This window comes from Macrotis lagotis, chromosome 7 (assembly GCF_037893015.1).
Source record: "Macrotis lagotis isolate mMagLag1 chromosome 7, bilby.v1.9.chrom.fasta, whole genome shotgun sequence".
NCBI lineage: Eukaryota > Metazoa > Chordata > Mammalia > Peramelemorphia > Peramelidae > Macrotis > Macrotis lagotis.
In genome coordinates, this window is record NC_133664.1 from 157,655,875 (window position 1) to 157,672,610 (window position 16,736).

The following is a 16,736-nucleotide window of genomic DNA, read 5'->3' on the forward strand; positions in this document are numbered from 1 at the left end:
TGGTAAGGTGTACAAGTAAAATAAGAAGGCAGGCCATCTGATTCAGTGTTCTTTCCACAGTACCATATTCCTGCCTCTCCTAATAAAGGCTACTTGTATTGGCTAAGGTAAAGTATGGCTTTCTCTTGATTTGTTTCCAGGGCTACTTGCTGAAAGCTAGAGTTTGTACATGCTGGAAAGTTTTTTTTCCATAGGGCTTCCCTTTAAGTCAAAAAGTCCTATTTTAGGGTCCTGGGATTGTAGCAACCATTTTTTAAAAACCCTATGTTTGGCAGGAAGGCCATTGTTATTCAGATGGTTAATGAACAAAAAATGCTCAAAGGAACAAAAACTGCACTTTATCCTAAGATGATTGTAGCTTTCTTTTCTCAGCACAGCATCTCATATAGACTTTTGTGTATGCCCTCAGTTTCAAGGCTGTGATGAATGGGATCCAACACCAGGTTTCTTAAATCAGGAGACCCGGTCTTCCATCCTCTACCACTGATTACTTCTCAGTTTCTCCAGATTATATAATCTCTAAATTTAAATTCTATGATCCTATATAGATTTGTTGAAATGTATCTGACTAGAGGAATCTTTCTGCTTCTCAGCACAGCAAGTTACATAAACAATAACTTGTCAGAGGAAAGGCAGAGATCTTTTAGATATAATCAACCTGTGCCCTTTGGAGTTTTATTATGTAGTCCTGGCTTTAAATGAACTTGAGAGATGGATACTCACTATATCCTATGCTCTTAAATGTTCACAGAAGGGCCCATTTTTGCAAAAACAATCACTTACTAGAAGACTTTTGAGGATGCAAGTCATCAAGTGATAAAAGATGGCATGTAAAACTAAAGTTATTTCAGAGTTCACAGCTTCATTCGTGGGAAGAGGTGGTGGGGGTAGTATAATCCAAAGTACAACTGAGAGCAAACGAACATTCCCTTTGCCCAGGGTTGTTACAAATTTCTGGAAAAACCAGGCTTATACTTTATTCCTTAATTTATGTTTTTTCATCAATCAATGCTCTGCTCCCCCCCCCCCACTTTATGCTACTTAACTGCCTTACTGTACTCATCAAGTTATCTTCATTCCTCCTCCTTTAACTGTATTTTCTTCCTTGATGGAAACCTCATGGTTTTATCCCACTCTGGCCTCCTCTCACCCCCAAGAAAAGGATCCCCCTAAACTGTTTCAACCCCAAATTTCTCCAAACTCCATTACAGTCCACTCTAAGTGGATCTTTACCAGATCAGTGTTTGCACCCGGGCCGCGGGTCCAAGGCCTGCCTGAACTCGGGGCATCTGAAGGAACGATCCGGATCCATCCTCATCTGCAAAGCTACTGGAAGGGACGCTTTCTGACTCCCCCCCCCAGCTCTACACTGCGTCCGGCACGCTCCGGCCATTGGGATTTCGGAGAATCTCCTGCACTTTAGCTTCAGGTTCTATCTGGCAGCTTCTTTACGCTGCTGAGGTTAAATGACTGGGGTGGGGGCGGGGACACCGGCAGGGGGAGGGGCAGAAGCTCCCGGGCATTCGGCGCGTCCGTCGGAGCTCCGGACTCACCTGGGTGCCGCAGTCAGCCGTAAGGCAAAGGGGGAAATGACGATGGGGGAGGGGGGATTCGTCAGGTTATATCCCCGGGAACTTCACGCACGTTTTCCCCCATTAAATCCAGAATTCGTCACCTTAAAGGAGGGGGGGAAAAAGCAACCCGCGCACCATGCAGTTCCGGATCCCAGAGCAGCAGTCAATTCGAGCCTCTCTAGAGCTTCTCCCTCAACCTCCTCAACATCCGGGGCGGAGCCCTGGCGCGCCCTGACCACCCCAATAGGTAGAAGGAAGCCCAAGCAAAACCTTTGCCACGCCTCCTGTTCAGATCTGATTGGCCGAGTGAAGCGCCAATCCGACTAAACTGCCCCTTTTTGACTCCGGTTCGATAATACAGGCATCAATTAAGTCCTATGAACGCGCCTGAATTCGTCTCCTGCTGCTGCTATTGGCTAGAAGCAAACCAATCCAAGAGGGCTTGGGCGAAGCTAGCCCCGCTTTTCGGCTCCATTGTAGTAGGCAGGTGCCAATCAAAGAGAGCCCGGCTTCGGCCCCCCTCCCGCTCTCCTTCCCTCCCCCCTTGCTGGGGCTGGGGAGGCTTCGGCGGAGGGGAGAGCGCGGGAGGGGGAGGGGGCGCCGGGGAGGGGGCGGGGCCAGGAGAGGCGAGGCTAGACGCCTGGGCTCGGCTCGGCTGCCTCCGGCCGCAGCAGGCGCGGGAGCCCGCCGCCTCGTCGCGCTCGGTCGTGCTGGGTCCGGCAGCCGGCGGCAGCGGCGGCCCTCGCGTGCCCCCCCGGGGGTGCCCGGCGCTTCTCCCCCACCCGCGAGCGGCGCCGGCGGCCACGGTAAGGGCCGCTTCGGCTGCGGGCGGGGGAGGAGGTCGGGATCCCGGAGATGCTGCGGAGCGAGGCCACAGGGGCGGCCGCGGCGGGCGGGCCCCGGGGCCGAGGAGCGAGTCCGGGGATGCCGGCGGGGGAGGGGGCCCGCGCATCCGGGGCCCCGCGCCCGCTGGCACGCGGGGCGCTTGGCTCCTGGCGGGGCCGCCGGGAGGGGGGCGGAGGAAGCGGGGGGGCAAGCGCCTGCGGAGGGGAGGAGGGGACGGGGGCTGCGGGGGGGCCGCCCGCGCGTGCCTGGGTGTCCGCCCGCCCGTGCCGTCCTCCCGCACCCGGCGGCCCGCACAGACCGGGCGAGCCGCCGGGGACTTGGAGGTCATCGGGTGCAGCCCACTCCTTCCGCCGAGGAAGAGGGGGGTCGCTGTGGGATCAGCCTGCGGCAGCGCGCCCCCCCGGGATGCCCAGCAGGGAGCGGGGCAACAGTTTTGGCGTTCTCGTGCCGCCACTGGCCCGGGGGAGCGAGGGGCCGGCCCTGGCACAGCAGAGACAATGCCCCCCGGAGCGCCCCGTCTGCCTGCTCCGGGCTTTTAGAACCCCCTTTCTTCTTTTTTCCTTAATTTTGACAGCTCTAAGGACTGCTTGAGTGCTTACCTTGCAGGACCAAGCGTGTTATCTACTAAGATAACTTTTTAGGTCCGTTCCCCCATTCCTTCTCTCTCTCTCTCTCTCTCTTCTCTCTCCTCTTCTCCTCTCTCTCTCTCTCTCTCTCTCTCTCTCCCCCCCCCCTCCTCTCTCCCTCTCCTCTCTCTCCTTCTCTCTCTCCTCTCTCTCTTTTCTCTCTCTTCCCTCTCTCTTTTCTCTCCTCTCTTTTCTCTCTCCTCTCTCCTCTTCTCTCTCTCTCTCTCTCTCTCTCTCTCTCTCTCTCTCTCTCTCTCTCTCTCTCTCTCTCTCTCCTCTCTCTCTTTTCTCTCTCCTCTCTCTCTCCCTCTCTCCTCTCTCTTTCCTCTCTCTCTTCTCTTTTCTCTCTCTCTTCTCTTTTCTCTCTCCTCTCTCTCCTCTTCTCTCTCTCTCCCTCTCTCTTTTCTCTCTTCTCTCCTCTCTCCTCTCTCTCCTGTCTCTCTCTCTCTCTCTCTCTCTCTCTCTCTCTCTCTCTCTCTCTGTCTCTCTCTCTCTCTCCTCTCTCCTCTCTCTCCTTCTCTCTCTCTGTCTGTCTCTCTCTCCCCTCTCTCCTCTCTCTCTTCTCTTTTCTCTCTCTTCTCTTCTCTCTCTTCTCTCTCTCCCTCCTCTCTCTTTTCTCTCTTCTCTCCTCTCTCTCCTCTCTCTCTCCTCCCTCCTCTCTCTCCCTCCTCTCTCTCTTTTCTCTCTCCTCTTCTCTCTCTCTCCCTCTCTCTCTCTCTCCTCCTCTCTCCTCCCTCTCTTCTCTCTCCTCTTCTCTCTCTCTCCCTCCTCTCTTTATTTTCTCTTCTCTCTCTCTCCTCTCTCCTCTCCTCTCTCCTCTCTCTCCCTCCTCTCTCTCTTTTCTCTCTCCTCTTTCTCTCTCTCTTCTCTCTTTTCTCTCTCTCTCCTCTCTCCCTCTCCCTCCTCTCTCTCTCTCCTCTCCCTCCTCTCTCTCTCTCTCTCTCTCTCTCTCTCTCTCTCTCTCTCTCTCTCTCTCTCTCTCCAACCTCTCTCTCTCTCTCCTCCCTCCCTCCCTCCCCTGACCCCCCCCCCCCCTTCTCCCTCCCTGTCTGTCTCTCCTCCCTTTCCTCCTGGCTAAAACAAATGACAACATTATATAGCATGTTCCAAATGTCTTGATGAAACATTTTTAAATCTTAGAGAATGGGTTTTTTAAAAATTTAAAACAGACTTTTGGAGCACCTTGTATAATATAGTCACTTTTAATAGCTTTTAAAGCTATTAAAGTTTAGAACTGCACTAAGCCTTTTGCAACACCCTTTATGTATTATTTTAGAGATTCTTGGGCTGGGAAAAATGAGTGCATTTCAAAACTCCTTGAAATCATGGAAAAATTATTCAACATCTTTAATCTTTGGAGAGACATAGCAGGAAAGCCAGAAAGACCCAAACTTTTGCACAGTGTAATGCTTTCCTGTTCATTTGCCCCATCTAAATTCATAATTATGGCCTTCAAATTTATTAATACTGATATTCTGTTCCTTTCAACCTGTTGGACAATTAGAAGTGTATTTAACCATATGCTTTTGGTAACCTTTGGAGTCACATTTTGTAGTTTAGAGTGTAGGGGATGTTTTATTTTTCAGTAATTTCTGTCAGGAACTTGTGGAATTTTCTCAAACATTTTTAAATACTGAAAGAAAAATCAGCTGAGTAGTTAGAAACTACACACATCTGCCTGATAATTGATTAAATGGCACTGATTATCTAATTCTCAATTCATAATAGAGTTAAGGTAACAAAGAGGAAATTCTTATGTTTTGTTGAAAGGAGACTACAATGCTCTTTTTGTCAGGTGAACTGGCTTTTCTAGTCTGTAGTCTTAGCTTTTCCAACTGGTTAGTTGGATGATCTTAGGTAAGTCTTACTCTTATAAATTAATAAGTCATCTACCCAATCCACATCATTTTGCAGGTTAACTGAGGCCCAGAGAAATTAAATTGACATAAACAAGATTGCAACTATGTAACTATTGTCCAATACACTGTTTTGAAAGTCTCTGACTCCTGAAACGTTCTTTTGAACTCTGCAGGTCAGTAGTTTGTATTTGCAAGACACTCATGGATTTGGCTTCTTTATTTTAATTTTTACAATTTTCAAGTAAAATTTGAGAGTGTGGAAAGAAAACCAAATTATATTTTTTGATCCCAAAGGAGAATGTAGTTAGGAACCTCTGTAAAATCAAAAATATGGCTCTTAGCTACCTCTCCCAACTTTGTCTTTTTCTTCCTTTCCATTTTGTGGCAGTTTCTTATATGAAAATAGCAGTACATTGCAGTTCATAATTCTAGAGTTAAATTATATGTGATAAAATATTTTTAAGTATAAATTTTTCATTGTTTCATTAGTTTTTTAATCAGTGAGGATAAATACAACAAATCCACTTTAACACTCTGCTGTTTCTTGCATAACCTTTTTCAGTGAAAAAATTTATTTCAGAGGAAATCTGGACAGAACATAGTGAGGCCAGTAAACACTTGATAAATGCTTGTTGACTTGACTAGCTGTTTTAAAGTGACAGTTTAGGGGGCAGTTGTGAATAGAACATTAGCCCTGGAGTCAGAAGGACCTGAGTTCAAATTTATCCTCAGATACTTAACTTGTGACCTTTGGCAAGTCACTTAAGCCTGTTTCTTTGCAAAAATGAAAAAAAAGTTCAGAAGTTTATGAACTAAATTTTTGGGAAAGAGGATAAAGCTATACACACACACATATATGTATATACATATACATACATATTTACACACACACACACACACACACACACACACACACATATATATATATATGTATCTTTCTCTGACCAGATGAAATATTAGAGAAACTTGGTGTATGCAAATTAGTTTTTAGAAGTGTAACAGTGCGGTACCAAAACAACCATCCCTCCACACCTTCACCTCTTGTGTATATATATCACCAAAATACCTCCATAGAGAACCTACCTAAATCTGCCCTAAACCAGAGTATCACACACTTCCTGGCTAATCCCAAACCTCTTCCACTTAAAATATAAGCTCTTTGAGGGCAGTGACTGTTTTCCTTGTTTTTGTCATCTTAATGCTTAACCATGCAGGCATTTTGTAAGTGCTTTGAATAAGTTTTTTTTTTAATTCAGTTGTTGAAGGTTAAAAAACATAGTGTTTGTATTGCTTCTTTTCTTTTTCCTTCTCTCCCTTTTTTATTTTCCTGTTTTTGAGTCTAGTCTTTCTATTTTACCCAGGCTGGAATGACATGGGCCACATATGGACACAGTATCTCCTCTGTTAGGCTCCAAAACTTTCACCTGCTCAGTTTCTAACCAGGACTTCTTGTCCCTCAGGGTCCTTGGTAGCTCTCTACTCTGAATTGAACCCTACCTAGAACTCTCAACTTCAAGTGATCCATCAGTCTTGCCCTCCCCAGTAGCAAATATAGGCCTGCATCGATACCCAAAACCTTACCTTTCGTTCTTACCACATGACCAACCTACTTCCTTTCCGTTTTAAAATGTCCTAGATTTAAGTAGAATTTCAAGTTGAAAGACCAGTTCTAAGAGATCTTATAACCTAGGGATTTCTAACCTTTTTTGTGTCATGGACTCATGGACTCTGGTGAAGATTGTGAACCTCTTCTGAGAATAATATTTTTAAATGAATAAAGTAAAATACATAGGATTCCCAAGAAAATCAATTATATTGAAAGATAGTTCAAGCTATAAAAAATGTTCCAGGACCTTGGTTAAAAGCTATCACTCATACTCCTTATTTTAAACAAAGGAAAGCTAAGGCCTATAGAGACTTGAGCTTATGACTTTATACCAGTGGAGGATTTCAGTCTCAGGAGGGCCTTGAGAAAATAGATCCTGCCTGTAGCAAAAGGAAGCAAATGAGGAAGTCTAAGTCTTGCCTTTTTTCACAGATGGGATCTTTATGGCCCTGGGCTATCTCAGAGATTCCAAGTAACTCAATAAGACTTCAAGTTGCAGGGAGTTTGTTGATGAAATTAAATAAATTAAAGCTTATGGTTTGGTAGGCAAAATCAAGAGCTTGTGTAGTGTCAGAAAAAAAAGATGCCCTGAGAATCAAGATAAATGTGGGTTGTAGTCTGTCCTGAGAAGCTGGATGCATATGGATGATTAAAAGCCAGATTTAATGAGCTTTGAGAAAGACTTTTTTTTTCCTAAGCAAGCATGGCAAAGACAGAAAAACAACACACAACTCTTTGTTACTGGAAGTCCTTTCTTGAGTCCATAGCTGACATTCTTATCTGGTACAAGGGGATCTCAGTCCTTGAAGCTACTTCCTATCTCAGATGACCATTTTTCTGTATCCATCTGTGCTCATATTTATCAGTTTTCATTGCATATTCTGGATGTATAGTCTGTTACTGGTCCAATTGGTTACATAATCAATGGAGGGGAAGCATAACAAACACTCTTGCTTCCCTCTGTGATATATATGCACCAGGTCTGTTTTCTCAAGGTCCTCCTGAGCCTGTATTCCACTGCTGGCATAAAGGTCAAGAGTTCAAGTCTTGCCTCTTACACAAAGGGGTCTGTGTGGTTTTGGGTTATTTCTGTGCCTCCAAGAAATGAGTTTTGTAGATGAAATGTTTAACATTAGATATGAACCAAAAGTTACAATAAAATATAAAACATAAAACAAAATTCCAAGGGTATAAGAGAGACAAATTTCTATGTGGACTGAAAGAAGAGTCTTTAGGCCATTTTTTCCTTTAACATTTGAACTCTTTTGTTTTTATATCTTCATTTGCCAGTATATCCTTTCTCCTTAAAAAAAATTAGTTACTTAACATTTTTTTCATATTTCCTATAAAGATATTCAGCATTCATTTTTGTAAGATTTTGATTTCCAAATTTTTCTCCCTTCCCTCTCCTCTTATTTCTCTCCTCAAGACAGCAAACAACCTGATATAGGTTATATATGACAATTGTGTTAAACATATTTCCACATTAGTTATTTTGTGAAAGAAGAACCAGAACAAAAGGAAAAACCACGAGAAAGAAAAAAACAAGAAGCAAATTTTAAAACTGAAAATAGTATGTTTTAATCTGTATTCAGACTTCATAGTTCATTTTCTGAATGTGGATCTTTGCTGCTACTTATAACAAAGCTTTAAAAAAGAAAAGAGAAAGAAAAATTAAATAAAACTAACACACATAGTCACTGAATATATATAAAAATCACACTAATAGCTCATTTCTGCAAATTGGAGAACTTATGCTTTCTTCATTGGTATAATTGAGCATTATGCCTAGAGTCAGGAAAGCTTAAGTTTAAATCAGGCCTCAGATATTTACTAGTTGTGTGACTCACTTCACCCTTTTTGCCTCAGTTTCCTCCTTTGTAAAATGAGCTGGAGAAGGAAATGATCAATTTTTGCTGTACCTCTGCCAAGGAAACTCTTCATGGGTCATGAAGGGTTGGATATGACCCAACAAGGCACTTAATAAATACTTATTACATTGTTTTTTTTTCCTGAAATGTAGAAAACTGAGGTTAGGGACACAGGAGGTAGGGATGCATGCAAATGTCTTGTCCTATCTTTTTCTCTTTCCAACCTTTGTCCTGGTGGGGGTAAGGGAAATTAGATGAAAAGGTTGGATTGTACTTAACTGAAATGAGTTGAATTCTAGAAAACTGAAGTTTGGAGTCTTCCTGATATCTTAGTCATTAGCTGCAGTATTCAGTGCCCTAGGTGAAAAGGTAAAGTAGACTACCTTTTTTTTTGGTCAATAGATCTTATTAAGGCTTTAATTTTTTGTTTTGTAAAAGAGCTATGGGTTGGCACAGTGAACCTCAGATATTCATAGTTAAGAATTCAAAAATGCAATGAGCAACTGATCAGGATCATTAGAGTGAATTTGTACTGCTATTATAAAAGCTGAAAAATCAGATGATGTTAGGTTATTCGGTTATCTATCCATTAGAAAAATGAGACAAGATGAGCATCAGATTTTTGGATTAGACAAATTATGATTTTCCAGAATGGGTAATTTTAGAACCTAGAAACAGCAAAAATATACCAAACTTGGTTCTGGATAGCAAACAGGAAGTGGCACAGGAAATCTTTTATTGAGTAATGATGACAGTATTATTAAGTTTGACACTGTGTCAAGAGAAGAAAAGGAAAACCAAAATTTTGTCATGCAGTTAACCAGTTTAAAAATGGAATTGAGAAAAAAGTATTAATAAAAAAAGCAAATTACAGAATGTCTGAAGGCTATTTAAGTATAGAAGAAATTATACTACAATAAAAGAAAACTTGGGAAAATACTAATGGCCTAAATAAATAGATACTTTTTTTTTAATATGGAAATTCCTCAATCCCCGAATATATAGGGACGGAATTAAATTTTAAGCAAAGGACCTGTGGTAGGACTTTTCTAGGAATTGTCAAACTATGACAGTCCCTTAATCTAGGGACTGACAAATTTTGGGAATTGGATTGCTATAACATATGACAGTTTTACTGTGATGCATAAGGGTTTTCTTACAGCTTCACATGGAACTTGGAGAAATGTACTCAGTTCATTCGTTTTACCCAACAATCTAAAATTAAAAAGATATTCATTACACTTGATATTGCCACATAAAGTGGACCATTAGGACACTTCTTGGTTTGCCATTGTAGTTTGAAATTTTATATTCAGACCTGAAATGATGGGATTATCTAATTCAGAGATGTCAGAAACATGACTGGTGACTGTTTGTGACCCACCACACTCCTCAGTGTGACCTGAACCAGATTAAAATGTTATTGTAAAATATTTAGCAAAATAAATAAAAATCCAATACAATATAGATATATTTGAAGGCTAAGTCATTATGGGGCCCTCAAGGATCCTTACATGTGGTTTAGTAGTTCCCAGTTCTCTATGAGTTTGACATGACTGCTCTGGTCCAACCTCCTCATCTTACAATGAGGAATCTCAGAACCAGAAAGATTAAATGATTTGCCCAAGGTCAGACAGGTAACAGAAATTGTTCTAGGCCTTGAACTTAGGTCCTAGAGGCTACAAATCTCTTAGTCTTTCTGCCACACTATATTTTGCCTCTCTTATTGGGGCCTCTCTGAATTATGGGAAAAAGAGAATGACATGGACAGGGCATGGCAAGTATTTGGTGTCTCATCTGTATGGATGAGGTATTTACTTTAGTCCCAGGAAATTTCAAAGCTTCCTTCTAGACCCTTCTCTTGGCTAGGTGGTGAAATAGATAAAGCACTGGCCTTGGAGTCAGGAGAACAGGAGTTTGAATTCGGCCTCAAACACTTGACTCTTGGGCAAGTCACTTAACCCTGATTGCCTTGTATCCAGGGTTATCTCCAGGCAACATAATTCATATCTGGCCACTGGAAACAGATGACTCTAAAGGAGAAAATGAAGTTGGTGACTTAGCATAGTACCCCTCACTCAAATCCAGTTCACATTTGTCATGGCATCACCTCCCTTATATATGGTCTTCTTCAAAAATGAAGGACAAAACATTGCATCACTAAAGTTTCAACATGAGATTGGGATCTAATGCTCTTTAGACAGTAGGTTGCATCTTCCATGTGCTTGAAGCCCTTCCCCACTCCCAACAATTTGTTTATATTTCCTTAAGAGCTGAATAGTTAGTCCTGCTCTAAATTTTGTGACCATTTATAAGGCAAATTTGTGAAGCTGAGTTAACAGAGAAAATTGAATAAAGAATTATGGTTTAATTAAAGAACATAGGAAAGTAGTAGCAGATTATATATTTGGTTTTTGTCTGTGGGGAATAAAGAGTCACATTTTCTTTTTTATTTCTGTTATTTACTGATGACTCTACTCCAATATCTCAATAAAGTAGATGTATGTATGTATGTAAATTTGCTAACCATGCCTTCCATTTCTTGTACATATACATCATTGATAAAAAAATATTAAAACAGCTCCGATGCATATCTCAGGGGATGTTACACTATAGAACTCCTTCCAAGTTGACATGAGTGACTACTACTGTTTGATTCCAACCATCCAACCAATTCGTCCACTCATCACCTCCCTTTCCTCATCATCATTGAAAAATTTAAATTGTGCTGAGATCTCATTTGATCTTTCAACAACCCTAAGAGATAGGTGCTATTATAACCTCCATTTTTTTATGGAGGAGGAAACTGAGGGAATCACAGGTTAAGTGACTTGCTCAGGGTCTGATAAATGTCTTAAACTGAATTTGTATGTAGTTCTTCTGGATTCCAGGCTCTGTATTCTATTCTATACTAAGTCAAATATTTGCCCTGTCTAATTGTACTGATGCTCATGTAGCTCTATCTTTCTACAAGAATAGCATGAGAGACTATATCAAACATTTGATTAAGTTTTCAACAGTGTTCCTCCAACCTTTCAATATGAGAACCTTATGAAAAGAATAATTGACGTTAGTCTGGTATTACCTATTCTTGGTGTTCTTCATTATAATTCTTTGTGATTAGTTTTCTTTTCTAGATGTATATCAATTATCTTTTAAAAAAATTATTTAAGGCAATAGGGTTAAGTGACTTGCCCAGTCACAAAGCTCGGTAATTAGTGTCTGAGGTCAAATTTGAACTCGGGTCCTCCTGACTCTAGGGCCGGTGCTCTATTCACTGTGCCTTCTATCTGCCCCCTTATCAATTATCTTTTTGAAGTGTTCATTAGATATATCCAATGGAATGTCTTGTAAACATCTCAAACATTTCCCCCAACTTTTCATTTTTAGTAAAGGTGCTGCCATCCTTCCAGTCAGTCAGGATTTCAGTCTTTTGAGTTATTTTTGACTCTTCTCTTTTATTCAGCCCCCATATTTGAAAATTATTATGTGTTACCATTTTTTTCTTTTCATTACTCTAAGTTTTTATTTCAGGATGAATGAAAAAGTATTTGTTGGTGATTATGTATAAATTCTTCAACTTGAAAAAGCTACAAGCTGAGACCAAGGTGGAGGCAGTGTTGGTTCATGATTTTTGTATGCAGATGATTGTGTAGTCAATGTAGTCTTTGAAGCTGAGATGCAACAAAGTATAGCTTGATTCTCTTCTGCTTGTGCTAATTCTGGCTTAACAGTTAACACCAAGACAACACAGTTGCTCCATTAGCCAGAATCACACTATTCATATAAGGAGCCATACATCAGGTACAGCAAATGGAGAAGTTTTGAATACTGCAGATTAGTCACTTACCTTGCTAGTATACTTTCCAGGCAAGTATACTTCGATAATGAGGTTGACACACATTGCCAGAGCTCATTCAATGTTTGGAAGACTCCTAAGGAAAGTGTAGGAGAGAAGAGGTATTAGACTGACTACCAAACTGAAGGTCTATGGCCTCATTATTGTATGACTGTATACCTGGATAACATACCAGTGCCATGCCAGGAAATTGAATCATTCCATTTAAATTATCTTAGGAAGATTCTGAAGATCACCTGGCAGGAGAAGATACTAGACACTGAGAACCTTTCTTGAACTAAACTGCGAAGCATTCAAATGTTGTCACTGAGAGCTCAATTTCAAATGGCTGACCATGTTGTTTGAATGCCAAATGTAATATTTTATGGAGAATTCACACAGGAGAAGCATTCACATGCTTGGGGGGTTAGAAAAAGCAATACAGGGATACTCTCAAGATCTCTCTTAAGATCTTTGGAATTGATTAGACACCATTGGAGACATTGATGTAGGACTGCTCAGTTTGACTTGTCCTTATCAGAAAGGGTGTTGTGCAATATGAATTAAGCAGAATTCAAGAAGCTCAAAAGAAACATAAGATGCACAAATGTAGAGAATCCACCTCAAATGCTCCCATGGACTATTTGTGCACCACCATGGTAGAGTATTCCAAGCTTAGTCTGGTCTGATCAGTCACAGTTGAACCCACTGTAACTCTAGCATAGTGATATCACTTTGTTCCTCTTCAAGAATGAAGGGGGGGGGGTGGCTAGGTGGCACAGTGGATAGAATACTGGCCCTGGAGTCAGGAGTACCTGAGTTCAAATCCAGCCTCAGACACTTCATAATTACCTAGCTGTGTGGCCTTGGGCAAGCCACTTAACCCCATTGCCTTGCAAAAATCTTAAAAGAAAAAAAAGAATGAAGGACAACAGCCAACTACCACCATTATGTATAAAGAACTATTAAACTCCCTTCTCTCAAGGAGCTCAAATCTAATGGGGAAACAACATATATAGAAGTCAGGTGGCAGGGTCCCATCAACCTTAGGGCACAGCAGTAAAGCAGATAGTAGTGTCATTTTCATGGATAAAATTGAACTGGTTTTTGATGTTGGGCCATTTGACAATGTCTTGAACTTTAATTATAAGACCTTTCTATTCTAAATCATTAGTACAGGTGTTTATAGTTCCCATAGAAGCAGTTGTTGGGCTGAATCTTCCCTAAGGTTTATTCCTGAAGTAATGAATGAGAATGAAAGTAGGACTGATGTGGGTGTTGCCATTGTCAGGGTACCTCGAGTTACCTGTCCATTAGTACCAATAGTTAGTATTTGTAGTAATGACAAAGTTGGACTCCTTTACTCTAGTGATTATTCCTCTCAGTAATGACATTGAGTCCAGGGCTGGAAAAAAGACTCTGGTTTCCTGAACCCACGTGATCTTCTCCTTTAGGGCCTGAGGGGAAGTGTTAGTAGAGATGGTAGTTGATGGAGTGTTGACTTACATAACATGTGCTGAAAGGGGAAGCAATGTGGGTGGCACATTGGATAAAGACACTATGTGACAGGCAAGTCACCTCACTTCTATCTACAGTTTCTTCATTTGGGCAAATAATAGAATTCCCCCACCCTGTAGTTGTGATAATATTTATAAAGTACTTAGAACAGTACCTGGTACTTAGTAGGTGCTTAACAAATTATTACCTTCCTTCCTCCTTCTTAACCAGGTAAAATCTTTTCTATAATATTTTTAAATGATAGACAATACATGTTTTAATTGATTAATGATATGATTTATGGACTTATTTAAGGCATTTAAACTTGCCATAAAAATGTCTCTCACCAACTTTCTAGAATCCCTTAAATGGGATAGAATTCTTCTTGAATTGAAATTGAAATTAAAATAACCAATTCACATGTGTAGTAGTTGTTGAAATAGAGCGTTTCACCTGGTTGTTTGAAGGTGGGAATTTCAGAAAAGGCTAGAAAAAGGTGTCCTAGTCACCCTTGATAAATACAAGTTGAGGAAAACCTTTGTTCAAATCCAGCCTCAGACTACTTAATAGCTGTGTAACCTCAGCAAGTCATTTAATTTCTGTTTATCTCATTTGCTTTAACTGTAAAATGGAGATATTGATTAAGCAACTTTCTCCTCCACTTCTCATGAAGACTTCAGAAGCTTGACTAAAATGACTAGTTAGTATCTTGTTAAAACGAAAGAGTGGAGAAAAATAATTAGTTACACTGTATAACTGTCAGGATTAATACATTGTTTAAGTAACTTGTATAAGAAAGGAATTATTGAGAATAAAGATTGGTAAATTTTATTTTTAAATGAGATAAAATTAACAATCTGTTGTAATTTAGACTGCAAGCACTTCATTTGCAGGATTTTAGATTTAACTAAAAGGAAACTAGTTTTCCTTATTACAAGTGAAGAAATTAAACCCTAATGAGGTTTGTCCAGGGTCATAATGTTTCAGTTAATGATAGGATCATTATCTGAATCTTCTGAATTAGCAATTTGGCATTCTTTCTATTCTTCCATCCTCTGACTATTATAGACTTACTTTGTATTCTTCAAAATATTAAGTGCCTAATAATTGGTAATTAATTGTTTAGAAAGACAGCATGCATGTTATTAGGTCAGATCTGGCTTTGAATTCTGCCTCTATCATTTAGTATCTTTTTTACAATGAACTTACCATGTAACTTCAGACTTTTTTTGAAAATAGATTATTAGTACCTGTACTGCCTACTTTAAGGTTTAATTTAATTCAACATTTTTCTTTTTTTAAATGTTACTTTGTTTTTTCAGTTATAAGCAAAGATAGTTTTCAATATTATTCTTTTTACAAGCTTTGGAATTCTGCATTTTTCTCCCTTCTTTTCTTCCCTCTTCCCTCCTCATGACATTGAGTTACTCAATACAATCAACAAACATTTTTAAACACCTAAAAACACTGCTGAGTGCTAAAGATAACAAAGACAAGAATGAAATAATTCTTCCCTCAGCAAATCTGTAATCTATGGGGATTTAGGAGGCTATACCACAAGGGCAACTCAAGTCTTCAACATATATACACACAAATAAATGTGACCTCCGCAAAGGCATGGGTCATAGGATTTTAGTTTTAGTGTTGAATGGGATCCCAGAGATTAAGTTCAATTCCCTCACCTGCAGTAGGTGGTGCAGTGGAAAGAGTACTGGATCTGGAGACAGGAAGACCTGAATTTACATCTGGCCTCAAACATTCAATACTCGTTATGTAACCCTGGGTAATGATGAAGATGTTTGTCCTTTGTTCTTGAAGACCATGAAATCAGAGAGATGATACTATGACAAGCACATGACCTGGATTTGAGTGAAGGAGTGCTAGGTGGCATAGTGAATGGAGCATTGGCCTTGGAGTCAGGAGGATAGGAGTTCAAATCCAGCCTTAGACACTGACCCTGGAGGAAAAAGTGGGACTGATGACTCTCAGATTCAATTATTATGACATCACCTCCCTGATGCCATGGTCTTCTTTAGAGCAGCTAGATGGTACAGTGAAAAGAGCACTGGTCTTGTAGTCAGAAGGATGGCAATTTGAATCCAGCCTTAGACACTTCCCAGCTATGTGACCCTGGGCAAGTCATTTAATCCTGATTGCCTCAGAATCCAGAGCCATCTTCAGTTGTCCTGATTAATATCTGACCCCTGGATCCAGATGACTCTGGAAGAGAAAGTGAGACTGGTGACTTACCTCTTCACTCAAATTCAATTCACATGCTTATCATGGGCTCACTTCCCTGATGTCTTTTTTTTGAGAATGAAGGACAAATATCACATCAACCCTGGGTAAAATCACTTAATTTGTATTTGCCTCAGTGTTCTCAGTGTACATACAATTAGGATTTTATCATTGGTTATAATGATCAAATGAAGTAATATTCGTAAAAAGTGCTTATTACAGTATCTGATATATAGTAGGTGCTATATAATTGCACATCTCCCTTTCAACCTCTTTTTTCTCCCCTTGGAGATGGGACCTAGAGTGTTAAGCAGCTTCTAAATATATAAGATGGTATTCAAATCCTACTCTTCGAGATTCCAAGTCCTGTGTTCTATGATCTTAACTTTATTGACTCTGGAGAAAAATAGAGTTTTAATTTTTTTTTGTTTTGTTTTGTTTTTTAGGTTTTTGCAAGGCAGATGGGGTTAAGTGGCTTGCCCAAGGCCACACAGCTAGGTAATTATTAAGTGTCTGAGGCCGGCTTTGAACCCAGGTACTCCTGACTCCAAGGCCGGTGCTTTATCCACTACGCCACCTAGCCGCCCCTTAGAGTATTGATTTTAAGAAGCAGTTTGACTAGAATGTACATTGTATGAAGAATACCTGAATATTATCATGCTATGATTGAAAAGAGATGGAGGATCAGCCAGGTGGAGCAGTGGATAGAGCATTGGCCCTGAAATCAGGAGGGCCTGAATTCAAATTGAGCCTCAGACACTTAATAATTACCTAGCTGTGT

At 40.6% G+C, this 16,736-nt stretch overlaps 1 protein-coding gene and 1 long non-coding RNA gene across 3 annotated transcripts in view; one reads left to right on the forward strand and one right to left on the reverse strand.

Moving 5' to 3' along the window:
* Positions 1-2,279: 2,279 nt before the first annotated feature.
* The window catches only part of PHTF2 (putative homeodomain transcription factor 2), a 151,983-nt gene continuing 137,526 nt past the window's right edge, over positions 2,280-16,736 (forward strand). The window contains exon 1 of one of the 2 annotated variants that reach the window (XM_074194015.1): positions 2,280-2,380. The gene's annotated coding sequence lies outside the window, so the exon portion shown is untranslated. Of the gene's footprint in view, positions 2,381-15,021; positions 16,063-16,736 lie in introns of those variants that run through there. The other variant, XM_074194017.1, reaches the window with a different exon arrangement.
* On the reverse strand, positions 8,121-15,642 carry LOC141493112 (uncharacterized). Its single transcript, XR_012470117.1, has 3 exons — positions 15,400-15,642; positions 12,233-12,317; positions 8,121-10,415 (listed from the first exon to the last, which is right to left on the reverse strand). It is a non-coding gene; the product is annotated as an uncharacterized LOC141493112 (long non-coding RNA).